At 44.3% G+C, this 12,325-nt stretch overlaps 1 protein-coding gene across 3 annotated transcripts in view; it reads right to left on the bottom strand.

Annotated features, from left to right (window-relative positions):
• The window catches only part of FRYL (FRY like transcription coactivator), a 168,718-nt gene extending 156,432 nt beyond the window's left edge, over positions 1-12,286 (bottom strand). The window contains exon 1 of one of the 3 annotated variants that reach the window (XM_085059004.1): positions 12,269-12,286. The gene's annotated coding sequence lies outside the window, so the exon portion shown is untranslated. Of the gene's footprint in view, positions 1-6,767; positions 6,954-12,268 lie in introns of those variants that run through there. The other 2 variants (XM_085059001.1, XM_085059003.1) reach the window with 2 other exon arrangements.
• Between the last annotated feature and the right edge of the window lie 39 nt (positions 12,287-12,325).

The following is a 12,325-nucleotide window of genomic DNA, read 5'->3' as shown; positions in this document are numbered from 1 at the left end:
ATATGCCAATTCTTACACTATGAACATCTGTATCACTCAACTAGAGTCCCAAAGATTTTTTGCCTTTAAACTATATAGGTATATGTAAGACTTTTATACACTGCATTTGGTTTGAAGGGAACATGCAATAAAAGCTACTTTCAAATTATGAAGACTAGGAAATACTTGAAAACAGAACTATTTATTCTTAATTTTAAAAGCCAAGACAAGAGAACAACATCTTGCACTATGGCATAATACGGAATACACCATCCAGTACCTTCTTTAGATGTCCTCCCAGGAGATACAAGGTTGGGCTTCAAACTGGATCAAATAACTTGCATACAATTTACCTCAGCACCACAAAAAATACAAGTATAATCTGTGCCTAACTGATGGTTTGTCTACAGATTTTGAATTACAGACTATAATATCATAGCCTGATCATGGCCTACAGGAAGTGTTTTTAAATGCTTTTAAAGAAGATTCATTTTTCCCCCTAATACAGTAAAGGCCCAAAATTATACAAAAGTGTTGAAGAAATGTGTAGGTCAAAACTGTTTCCTGCACCAAAAGCTTTGTTCTATTTATTCTGTGGTTCTGTTTACCTAGCTTTCTGTTCCCACATTTGCTATCCACCACTCTCACCCTCCCCAGCTATTCTATAGCTATTCACCTATCAATTCTGCAGGTAGGCTCATGTAAATACAGATAAATACACACACAAACACATGTATAAACTCCATCTGAAGAAACATCTCAGATCCCCAATTTTATATGCAACATATACCACCAAAGTAGTTTCAAACAGGAAGGCAGAGGTAAGGTCTAAACTGAAGAAATGGTGGGAATGGGGCAGGACCTCCATGATTTCTGTGTCAAGAAATGGAACAGGTTTGCCAAGTGAAGGTGTCAGGGAGACCTACACATACTGCTACTCCTCCCAAGAATAAGAGCACTCATTTGCAACTCCCTTCTCTTTATGAGTTGATGTGGGGTATCCGGCAGCTCCCCGAGTCACTCCAACATCCATCACGAGACCGACTACTCATCACCCTATCCCAGGGAATAAACAGGCTAGTCAGCAGTCACAATGCACAGGGAAGTAATTCTTCAGCTTTTTGGATGACATTGGTTTTGGATGATGTCTACAGAGGTAGAAATCTTAGTATTTTTGCTTATGGCAATATTTTTTTTTAACATAATCAGCATTACTGGCATTAGATTAGTTCCATTAAACATCATAAAAATTCTGTCAATGTCAAAACGTCCAGCTGCCACAGGCACAACCCCAGCAGTTCTTTCTGATTTAGCACAAGAGTAGAAGTGGTGTTGCTCAGGACTATTCTCATGCAAGACAGATAAAAATTACTAGGAATACTTCAAGTATCTTCCATGCTAATGCCTCTGAAGAGAATCAGCCTTTGTCCAGGTCTACTGTTAGTTCCAAGTCCTCTTCAGGACATGGTATTTACAAAAGAAGATGCTTCTTGATTTTGCAAAACTGGACAACACCAGTGGAGAAATAAAGTCACTTTGCAATATCAACTTCAAATGCAAATTACTGATGCCTCGTATTACCATAATATTCTCAAGCCTCATTATATAGATCTTCCTTCATAATTAAAAAAATTAATTATGTTTCTTTTATTCTCTTTTAACCATCTCCCACATTGAATTACTAGAGCCTTATCTTCTGGATCTAGTACAACAAAATTATCTCTACTGGTAGATTTTACACTCTCTCCAGCTCTTATTTTATAAACATATCCAACATTACATTCAGTTACTCCAAACAAACAAACTTAACTGCATAGGGCTGGCAAAACCTACACAATTATGTCCTTGAGACTACTACTAAAAACAAGTAGTGAAAGTTCAACAGCAGGAAGTCTTCTCTGAAAGACTAAGCAAATGGGGTTGCATACTGCAAGGCAAGTCTTACCCATAACCTCACACAGTTTTTCTTTCTGCTCTTCTCCCTTGCTTACTTGCACACTGCTGGGGTATCTTTGAGCTCCTTTGAATACTCTCTGCACAGGTATGACTAACATCATTCCCACTGTGACCCAAACTATAGTAGGCCCAAGGACTGTTGGCAAAAGTGATACTTACTAGTGCTGCATTTAACCCATAGCTTCTCTACCCCTTTAACGTAACATACTCGAGCAGTAATATTTTTGTTATAAGTTGCTGTTTATGAAGACAAAGAGAAACCCTGAAAGAGCTATGGAAGGAAAACAGGATCCCTAAGGTTTACCAGTAAGATATACCCACCAGAGTACTAAAAAGCCTTTATAAAGTCCCACTGGAACCTTCCCTGGAACACTTCACACAAGACTGGCCAATGCATGCTGAGAAGACTAACTAATATATGAAGAAGGCAATGATGGCATTTTAGTATGATAAGGCGAACAAGAAACCTCACCCAAACAAGAAACAGTCTGGTTTATCTGGTTTAGCAAAATTATACTATTACTCTCTAGAAACACATTGAAGATAGGAGAAAACAAACACTAAAAAGAAAGACTTGATACCTAAGATGAAAAATAATGTTGGCAACTGCCACTGACATAAACTGCTTTAACATACAACCTGACAATTGCAAATACTCTTCAAGTATCAGTTACCTAATTTGAAGCAGCCTTCCAATAGTTAGCTCACAAAACACACAAAGCTTGTTTTATTATCATGACTATCTCATGTAACTGCAACTAAAAAAAGAAAAAAAAAAATCAAAGAAGTGAGGGGAGAAAAGGGTCCAAGCCAGGAGTCTTCTCCCATTTTCTGGGAAATAGGAAATAAGAAGTAAATAGGTCACCACACTAATTCCAAAGCAACCAGCTGCACCATTCAAGTGGCATGTCAATAGCCCCAGCCTACTGCTAGACACTCTTGTCTGTAGCTATTTCAAGCTAGCTCAGTCCCACCTCTTGAAAAGTAAAGTTCTCTTACACCTGTATGGACCAGCTGCCAAAGCAGAAACTGGAATGATGGAAGAGAGGTTGTCCTCTACCAAGGTCTGTGCCAAGTCCATGCAGCTCAGCTTTGACTATCACCACCGACCACAAAAAACAGTTCATGTTGCTTTTGGTGACAAGGGCAAGAATACCCATAGAATACTCATGGAAAGAACAAAACAATAAAATCACAAAGCTTACAGCAACAGCTTCTGGGCGCTAGGTCCTTGTACCTTGTATTTAGACATTTCAGAAAACCTCAAACTCAATTTTAGAAGTTTGGTTTTGGTTTTAACACTTGTTCCTCTTCTATTTTTGCATGCAAACAAATCAGGAGGAAAAACTAGGGATAAACATAAAAATCCCTCAAAACTGAGGCCATATCCAGAGCAAACACTTTTGTTCAACTAGCTCAAGGGAATTTTTTCCTTTTTGATATCTCCCAGTGACAGTATTGGCCACTTACTATTTGAGAATGTATTCTGTCATTCTTCCTGGGAGGTGTTCATTTCAGAGGGAATTAGGGATTATAATAGATTTGGGGGAGGGGAAGGAAGGGAAGGAAGGACAGCCCAAGTCTTAGAAGAGACAGAGCTATATGGCAGTACACAGATACTCAGACAATTAACTGTCGAACACTGAGGATAAGCAAGCTAAATACTAGGAAAAAACTGCTCTTTTAGTCAATATAAAAAGGCAAAAGCAACCCTAGCTGAGTCAGTCTGGCTAACATCTATCACTGGAGTTCATCAGGATTTAGAGCAAGACCAGACAAGACTAATGCTGAATCCTAAAACCTTCTAACATTGCAACATTTCTCCAGCCCACTGTCATTCCTGGGAGGATTATTACAAATACAAAAGTTGTAAAGGTTCGAAGATGTTTGGGTGAGAGCATGCAGAAGCTGTACAAAGCAGCAAACCACAGCCAGGCCGTGTGTTAGGCCAGCTGCCCTCCCACTAATGGGTAAGCTACATTGCAATTCCTATCAGTAAGGCAGGCCAGTAACTACAGGTACAAGGTCACAAATGCTGAAATATTATCCTCATTTTTCTCACAGTAACTCACATAACCCACATGTGCATATAGCTCCTTCTTCTGACATTATCTGCATGACACCTATAGTTTCTGTTAAACTAAGGCTTAAATATAGACAAAAGCTGCTAAAAGCTCATGGCATTCTAAGCTGGAGGGAGCACATTATACACCCATGTTCTGTATTATGCAAGCCCACTAAAGCTAAAAGTTTGCCTTCATGTCTCTTAAGGAATTCAGACAAAAAATTAAACTTGTCCTTTGGCCCTTTAAGCAATAATGAAATAGTCTTCACTAGGCAAGATGATGAAGACAAAACCCCCTGAAATACAAAGCTAGATACAAAATAGGCAACTCTTGCCTGATGCAGAACACACTGTTTTCCAAGTTGTTTCCCTTGATGCATAGTCACTGGAGGGAATTATAATCTTCTTAAGTTCTTAGAAAAAGTAAATACAGACAGCATGATCTCAATTGTATTAGCAAAAACTTTCAGCATACCAATTAATTTTATCACCCCAAATTACAAAGACATGCATTCACAGTGAAACAAACATATGAGGACCACTCCTGAGCTGTCAAAGCCTAACAGGATGATTCTGCAAAGTGTTAATATGGTAACATGAAAAATGAACAGTTCTGCTTTTTGCCTTAGCCTCTACAACCTACAACTTTCCTCCTCAAAGGTATTATGCTATTACACGAAAACCAGCTATCACCATGCTTTGGGTTCACTTGGACCAGCCAAACAGAAACAGAATTAGCTGAATTTTCCAACTTTACCTTAGCTAACCCCACAGAAGAATAAAACAACTTTTCTTTTGAAATGAAGCTCAGCAACAGTGTTCTACAACATCCCAAAGCAACATACCACCACTCTGCTCCAAGGAAACCACTTCCAGAGAAGTCAGCACAGGCTGCAACCAAATCGATTTCGGAATATAAATAAGGAGCCATTCACAGCAGCAATTTGCCACGGGAAGTTGGTTGTCTACTGACAACCACCATCGAGTGCCACTAAGGACCTCTACAAACCACAGATAAAGGAAGCTTTTGACACTGAAAATGTTGTTCTCATCTTTAAATATGTGACTTACTAAACCTGCAACACAATTTTTACCGAGGGGTTTGTTTCCTTCCTGAGATAGCGTCACAGGATAAGAATCAGTGTGGTTGCACAGCACTTGGTCAACGATCTTCCACAAAGCTTCTGAAGTATTTGGCACATATCCTCAGCCTGACAGTAACAACACAGAAGCAAAGTGACTGAAACAGCCTACTGAGGAAACAATACATTGAGGAAACGCTTCTTAAGAAACTACAGTTAATTTCACTCTTTGCTCAACCCTCAATCAGCACATCACCTTCTTTCTCGGAGTACTCTACATACTCCATGACTTCTGCAGCAGAGAGACATGCAGTGCATAAAGGAGTAAAGAACTCGCTTTCTGCTTTAGTATATTTCTTTCCTAATGTCCATTTCAGATTTGTAATTCTGAAGGAAGTCCAGGTTACACTCTTGCTACCTCATCTTCAGATTGCCCTATTATTCTTTAAGACTGTATTAGCAAATTGTTTTTGCAACTCCTACAGAATGAGTGACCACCAAAATATTTGGGAATTGTTCGGTTTTTAGAGCTTTTTTATGTCTTCTGTCTGATTCCTTAGGATGTTTTAGCTAGAGCTACCTGATTGCCAGACACTGATTTCTTGTCAAGACACAAACTGAACTGTCTACTGAGCAGAAAAATTATCACATTACCAAATTACTGGAAACATGCACATGAAAATGGAGAAGGGAAAACTAATTAAGCCCCTACAATACTTACAGCCACACGAGCACGCTTATCTGAGGCTGTAAAAACTGTAAAAGCCAAACTTGGTCCTAAGAGCACCTCAGAGCGACTCCATCAGCGAGGCGCTGCACGCCAAGCGAAGGGCGCACACACACGTATCCTGGTTCGCCGCTCAGGTCTCCCAAGTTTCACCCGGCGGCGGGGGAGCAGACCAGCTGCACGGGGGGCGGCACGGGCGGCCGGGGGCGTCGCTGCCCGCCCGCACCGCCCTCCCCACCCGGAGCCGGGACGCGCGTCTCTCCGCCGGAGCCCCCGGGCACCCCCAGGCGGGGCGGGGCCGGGAACAAAGCCCGGCTCCGTGCCACCCTCCCCGCTCCGTCCCGCCATTCGCGGCCGGCCTGGCCCGCTCCCAGCCCCGCCAACCCCCGCGGCGGTGGCTGCCCGGCGGCTGCGCGGCCCCGCTGCCGCGGGGGGCAGCCGGAGCCGGCCGGACGGGGGGACGTGGGGCGGGACGAGCCCGGCGGCAGCCGCCGCTTTACGCTCGGCCCGCGGGGCCGTGCGAGCACCGCTCCCACCCCGAGGGCTCCGGGGGCCGCCGGCTAAGAAGGCTGGGCACTCACGGGTGGGGCCGCGGCCGGGGAGGAAGGGGCGGAAGAGGGCGGGAGGAGACGGAGCGCGGCCCGCGGAGGGGATCGGGGGAGGCTCCGTCTCCCCGGGGCAGGAGGTCCGGAGCTCAGGTCAGGGGCGGCCGGGCGGCTCCGAGCGCACGCAGCACCACCGACCCCCTGCTCCGCCTCCGCCCTACTCGTGCCCCCGCGGCGACGGCGAGCAGGGCCGCCCGGCCACACGCTGCCCTCCCTCTCTTCCCTCCCTTCCCCGCCGTAAACAAAGCGGCGAGGGCCGGGGCCCGCACAACACGACCGCGGGCTCCCTTCCCGTCGGGGCAAGGCGCCCCCTCCTCCCTCCGATCAGGATCCCGGCTCCGCCGCCGCCTCACCTCTCCCGCCCGTGGAAGCTGCCGCAGCCTCGGGCGCCGCCGCCTACCTCAGCGCGGCTGCGGTGCCCCCCCACACTTCAGAGCGACCCTAGTGGGAGCCGGTGAGCGACGCGCGCCGCCGGCATCCCCCGCCGGCTTTATCCCGACGCCGCCTCTCCCCTCCGGCACCTCGACGTCCCGGCGCGGCGCTCCCGCCCCCCCCGCCGCCCCATTGGCACTCGCCGCCCCGCCCGGCCCCGGCGCTCACTGGGGCAGGCGCGCAGCACTCACGCGGCCCCGCCCCCGCGCTCCCTCCCCGTTGGCTCCCGAGCGTCCGGCCCGCCCCCGAGGCACCGCCCTTCCGGCCCCGGCCAATCACGAGGCGGCGAGGGGCGAGCCGAGCCCCCGATTGGCGGCGCCCGCCCGCTTCCCGTGGCTGCGATAGGCCGGGGCGGCGGCCGGTCCCGCCCCCGGAGCGCTCCGGGCGCCGCTCCCCGCTCCCCGCCGCTGCTCCCGCCCGGGCAGCGCCCGAAGCCCGGCCTGCGCGGCAGGGGGATTGCCCCGGGAAGCCTCCGCGCCGCCGGCCAGAGCAGGACCGATCGCTGCTGTTAAACAGGCCGGTATCATCAAGGTAGCCGGGAATAAAGCGGCTTTGTGGGTGCGGAGCAGCGTGGCTAGGGAACATCAAGGAAGTCTCCTGGCTACTGAGGCGATGAGGCCCCGCAGGGGTACCGCCGCGCCGTGCCCGTGCCGTCAGGGCGCTCCCTTGGCCCGTAGGAAGCGGTCGGAAAACCCGCCCTTCCCCCAGGCAAATAAGGGCAAATACTTGTGTCTCGGCCAGCTCCACAAATGCTGAGATTCCGCCTTTTTGCCAGGAATTGCTCGCGTTGTTCTACCAACGCACGCCGCCGGGCATCCCACGCAGAAGCAGCCTGGCTCCCAGGAAGCCTGCGGGGCAGGGCAGGGCAGGGCAAGCTGCTGCCACCCCTGCATGGCATATAAAGCACTTGGACTGCTCTGGCCATTGCAACTTCACTTTGATTTCACGCCTTCCCACAGGCGCCAAACTGCAAGGTTTATCGCAATGCAAGTGACACTGGCAGCGAGGCCGGAATAATGAGATAATTCACACCATAATCAGAAAATTCAGCTTCTACTGGGACTGACCAGGATTTCACTAATACAACAGGTCTGGTGGCTGGAAGTAACAATGTATTTCTAAACAATGCAAACATCTGGGACCCAACATTAATAGAAACAGTACCAACATTAACATTTTAAGTGGTTAGAAAGTAACTATATCTTCTGTTAAAGTGCCTCAAAACTTCCAGGCTTGAAAAGAAAACGGGGGAGTAGAAAGAAAAATAAACACGTGCAAAGCGTGATAAAATCACACAAGGTTTGAGAACCAGTGTAAGAAAGATTCCTGAAGTCACCATTTTCCCTAAGTTAAACATAAGCATGTCATGCAACTACTGTATTATAATAAGCATATCCAACAAAACCAGAACTGAGTGAAAAGTGCAAAGAACAAATGCACCAGTACAAACAACAAATGCACCAGCACAACAGTTGTAACAATTTCTACTAGGAAAAGTTCAAAGTTCTATAACACACTTCATACAATTACAGTTTATTTGGAGTTAAAAGTCCCTCCATACCCAGCTACTTATGTCCATGGGCTGCATATCCTGAAAACAGATGATGTACATTAACTTGAAGAAACCAGTAGGAAAAGAAAGCGGGAGAGGAAAGAAAAATGGTATCCTTGTAGCTGAGAAGAGGTTAACTCTTCCCTGTAGCTTTAAGAATTTTTTGTAGTATTTTCAATTGTATTTTAACAATTGTACCACAGTCTAAATGCTGGGTGATAGAGCACCTAACAAGAAAAACAGGATTCATTGCTACTGGGGTTGTGCATAATTTCAGACAATTTGTTGAAGCAAAGTACGTCACAAGTTGCTTCTGATTTTGCAGTTATCCTGAGTTAGGAGCTCAGTCTGATCTTCCCGATAAATGCGTGAAACAGACAAGAGCAGCAGAACCTCGCCAAGTGCTCCTGACTGTTACCTGCCAGCTTTACAAAATAGCTCTAAGGATTAGTTAACATATAAAGTAATTTTCAACATACATTACAGTACCAGTTAATATTACTAGCAATTATTACCTATGTGAACAAAGTCCTTACTAATTGAGGCTTTGACTATCAGCTCCACAAAGACACCCACTCTTGGTTCTTGCTGATGTACCATAATGCTTCAGGCAAATAACTGATTCTTTGTTTGCCACCAGTTGTAGTAGTTACAACAATGCTCTTTTTTGGTATGAGGCACTGTTATTTCCTCATTAGGGAGAGACTTTTTTCTAAATACAGTCCTGTTAACTCTTGGCAGCCACAAGAACCTCTCAGCTGTTGCATTTTACTGTATTGTCCAGAGCACTAAGCAAACAACAACAGAAAAAAAAAAACCCACCATTCACATTGTGCTATGTACTTGAGCACATAAACTTCCAGTACTTGTTCTGGAGACTTTCCTTACCAGGCCAGCATTTACCCCAACTCTTTCATACATCTAATGCTTTTAGTTATGTCTTACATAGTATTGTAAAACTTAACTGATTTGTCAGGTCACCTCTTTGTTTTGCAGCAGATTTGTATAAAACCTGTCACTGACTGTTAACAAGGGAATGAAAAAGAATTTATGAGAGAGCAAAGCTTTTAGACCACTTGACAGACTGCACAGAACTCACCCTAGTAATTCTTTGAGCTCCAGCTTCAAGAGTTCTGAATATTCACCACTTACTTTGTTTTACAAAGTACTGCAATTAGAAACCATGTGACTTTCACACCTTCCAACTTCTTGTTATAAGTAATCAGTTCATTTCAAGAGAATCTTATTGCTTGAAAGTTTTCATTTTTCCTTCGAGGTACCTCCTTTGCAAGAAATAACTTCCAACTTCTAAAGATTAACTATCAAGTTTTTGTATTACAGTATTTTGAATCTCAAATATATTCTTCATTCTTATGTGATACTAAGTTATGAAAGATAAAAAGTTTAGAGACATGGATAAGGGAGTTGTAATACTTCCAAAAATAATTTTGACTCCTAAAGCGGTACAAAATTATATAACTTTATGCTATTACAAATAATCATTTTTGTAGATTGTACGTTTAAAAACACACAGAACAACAATTATAAAACAGTTCCTGAAGCATCAAACCACCATTGTGCATGTTGTTAAACAGTTCAAGATCCCTGAGAGTTCTTAAGAACTATTCCAGTGCATAGATTTATAAACAAAAAAAGGCATATTGCATAATGGCACCTGTTAAAGTAGAAAGTAGAGAAAATAGGATTCAAGAGAGTGGTTAAAAATCTAGCCTTAAGTCTTACAAGAGAACAACATTTTGTTTATCAGAAGGACTTGGTGATACCATCACTGATTGAAAGACGGCATGAGTATAAAGGAAGTTGTAAAAATAGACCAGAGGGTCAGAAAGGGTGTCCTTATTAACATTTCTTCCTATGAATGACCTTCAAAAACAGGTCTTGAGCACAGAGAAGTGCCAGGGATGCAGATATGCTCTACCATCTATGCTGCATATGGCCCTACAACTGCAGTTCCAAGCCAACAAATGGATGTATGTAGCCAGGTGAAACCTTTAAGTATCTGTCTTAGATTGATGATATGATAATCCTTTATCCCCTATCGTTAGCTTATATGCCCAAAAAAAAAAAATGTGTAATCCTATCTCTTTAACTACACCCAGCCACAAAAAAACCACAAGTTATTTTAAAAACATTTTCTCCAAACCTTGCTCCAAAAAAAAATTCATCACCCAACAAAAACTGCGTACTAAACAAAAATCAGAGTAAGCTCTATTCCCGTTTTTTCCATTCTTCTTCTTTTTTCCTCGTTTAAACCCCTTCTCTTCGATCTACTTTGCCACCCAAAAACCCAAAAAAGCCAGAAAACAGCAGAGCTCTCCAGAGAGCTCCACCCGGCCCCGAGTAAAAAGCGAAAAAAAAAAAAGACTGCGTCTAAAAAAAAAACTTTTTAATCAAGTTAAATAACTACCTTTCACCTTGTTTTTTCCCCTTCCCCTGTACCTTGCAAAACACTCTGCGTAATTTTGTTAAATAAATAGTTTTTTCTTCACTTCCATCTAAAAAGTTCTGTTGTAAGTAGGGGAGGGGGTGTCAAAACCCTTCGCTCTCAAAAAAAAAAAAATCTTATCATTAACCCTAAACAGTATCTCACAAGCAGGCTGTATTAGGTAAGATTTTTGAATGGATGGTAAACTCACCAGTTTGCTGCAGGGTTTTAATTTTTTTTTCCCATTACAAGTCCAAGAGATTTGAAGACAGTGAAGTGAGGAAACTGAATTGGTAACTATAAATTTTACAGCCGAGAAACGAAACAGCAAGTCAGAGTCATTTTCTACAATGAAGGACACTGATTGCCATTTCCTCCCCACTGAAACTCCATGTTTAGAGGAGGTGAAGTTCACAAACATGTCTTACCCCACAAAAATTCAAGCTTTAAAAACCTATTGTATTCTTTGCCTAGAATGTACTGAAAGATAAGTGGAACAAAGCATGAAATAAGTTGCCTTAGTAAATGTGCTATAGTCCCATAAACAAAACTGTCTCGAGCTGATGAGGCCAAAATCTTTTGCCTTCCAACTAAAAATGTGCATCATGGACAGTCAGGTATTGGAGAATATTTCATTAGCATAGGCCCAGGTGACAAGCAGAGATACAGATTGCCTGATAACACAGATTACTTCCAATCTCGTGCAAATTAGAAATGTATTTATTGTATGATGAAAGCTATGAATTAAAGAACCCCAGTACACATAGTTTCTGATTCTATCCACCCACCTTATTTCCATAATTCAATCTCCTCTACAGCTTTCATTAGTCCATTTGTCCTAGGCCTTTCACATGTTCAGTGTTCCTTTTATAGTTCTCTACCAATTTCAGACCTTCAATCTCGAAAACCTCCCCTCTCCTATCTTCAGGCATGGAACCTTTTGTGTACAGCATCAGAAAGCAGCACTTTAAGCCAAATTCCAGGGTAAAGAGACAATGCTTTGCTCTAGGAAAGGCTTGAAGGGAGTGGTGCATTCCACAGGCAAGTACGGGCATATCAGGATATGGTGAACTCAAGCCACAGTACTGCTTGTTTGCAAGAAAACGCCAAGGCATACATTGCACTGTCAGAAACACTTTTTATTTTTTTCCTCAGCTTTTTCTGATTTCTCATAAACTACATGCACCCGCTAAAGCTGCCATTTCCACTAGTGTGCTGCTAGAAGCAAGCACACAACTTTCCAGTCTTCCAGTTCAAGACAGTGCTAACCACCAAATTTATACCACTTTCGAGCTCAGAGTTCCCCACCAGGCCCTTGCTCAGTCCTGATTCAGAAAAGCCCTTTTTTCAGGCAACCCTTTCTTTCTAGGAAATTCTGGCCGCGCATCTTTAGCACGCTACGAACAAACCTGCGGGTAACGTACCTACAGCCGGAGGTAGGCACGGCCAAACCAAAGGTTTCTCTACCCTTTCCCAAGCAC

The sequence above is a fragment of the Lichenostomus cassidix genome, chromosome 4 (genome assembly GCF_008360975.1).
Source record: "Lichenostomus cassidix isolate B80296 chromosome 4, HeHo_3.0, whole genome shotgun sequence".
Taxonomy (NCBI): Eukaryota; Metazoa; Chordata; class Aves; order Passeriformes; family Meliphagidae; genus Lichenostomus; species Lichenostomus cassidix.
Note: the sequence above shows the minus strand (reverse complement) of the source record. Positions and strands in the feature narration are given on the sequence as shown.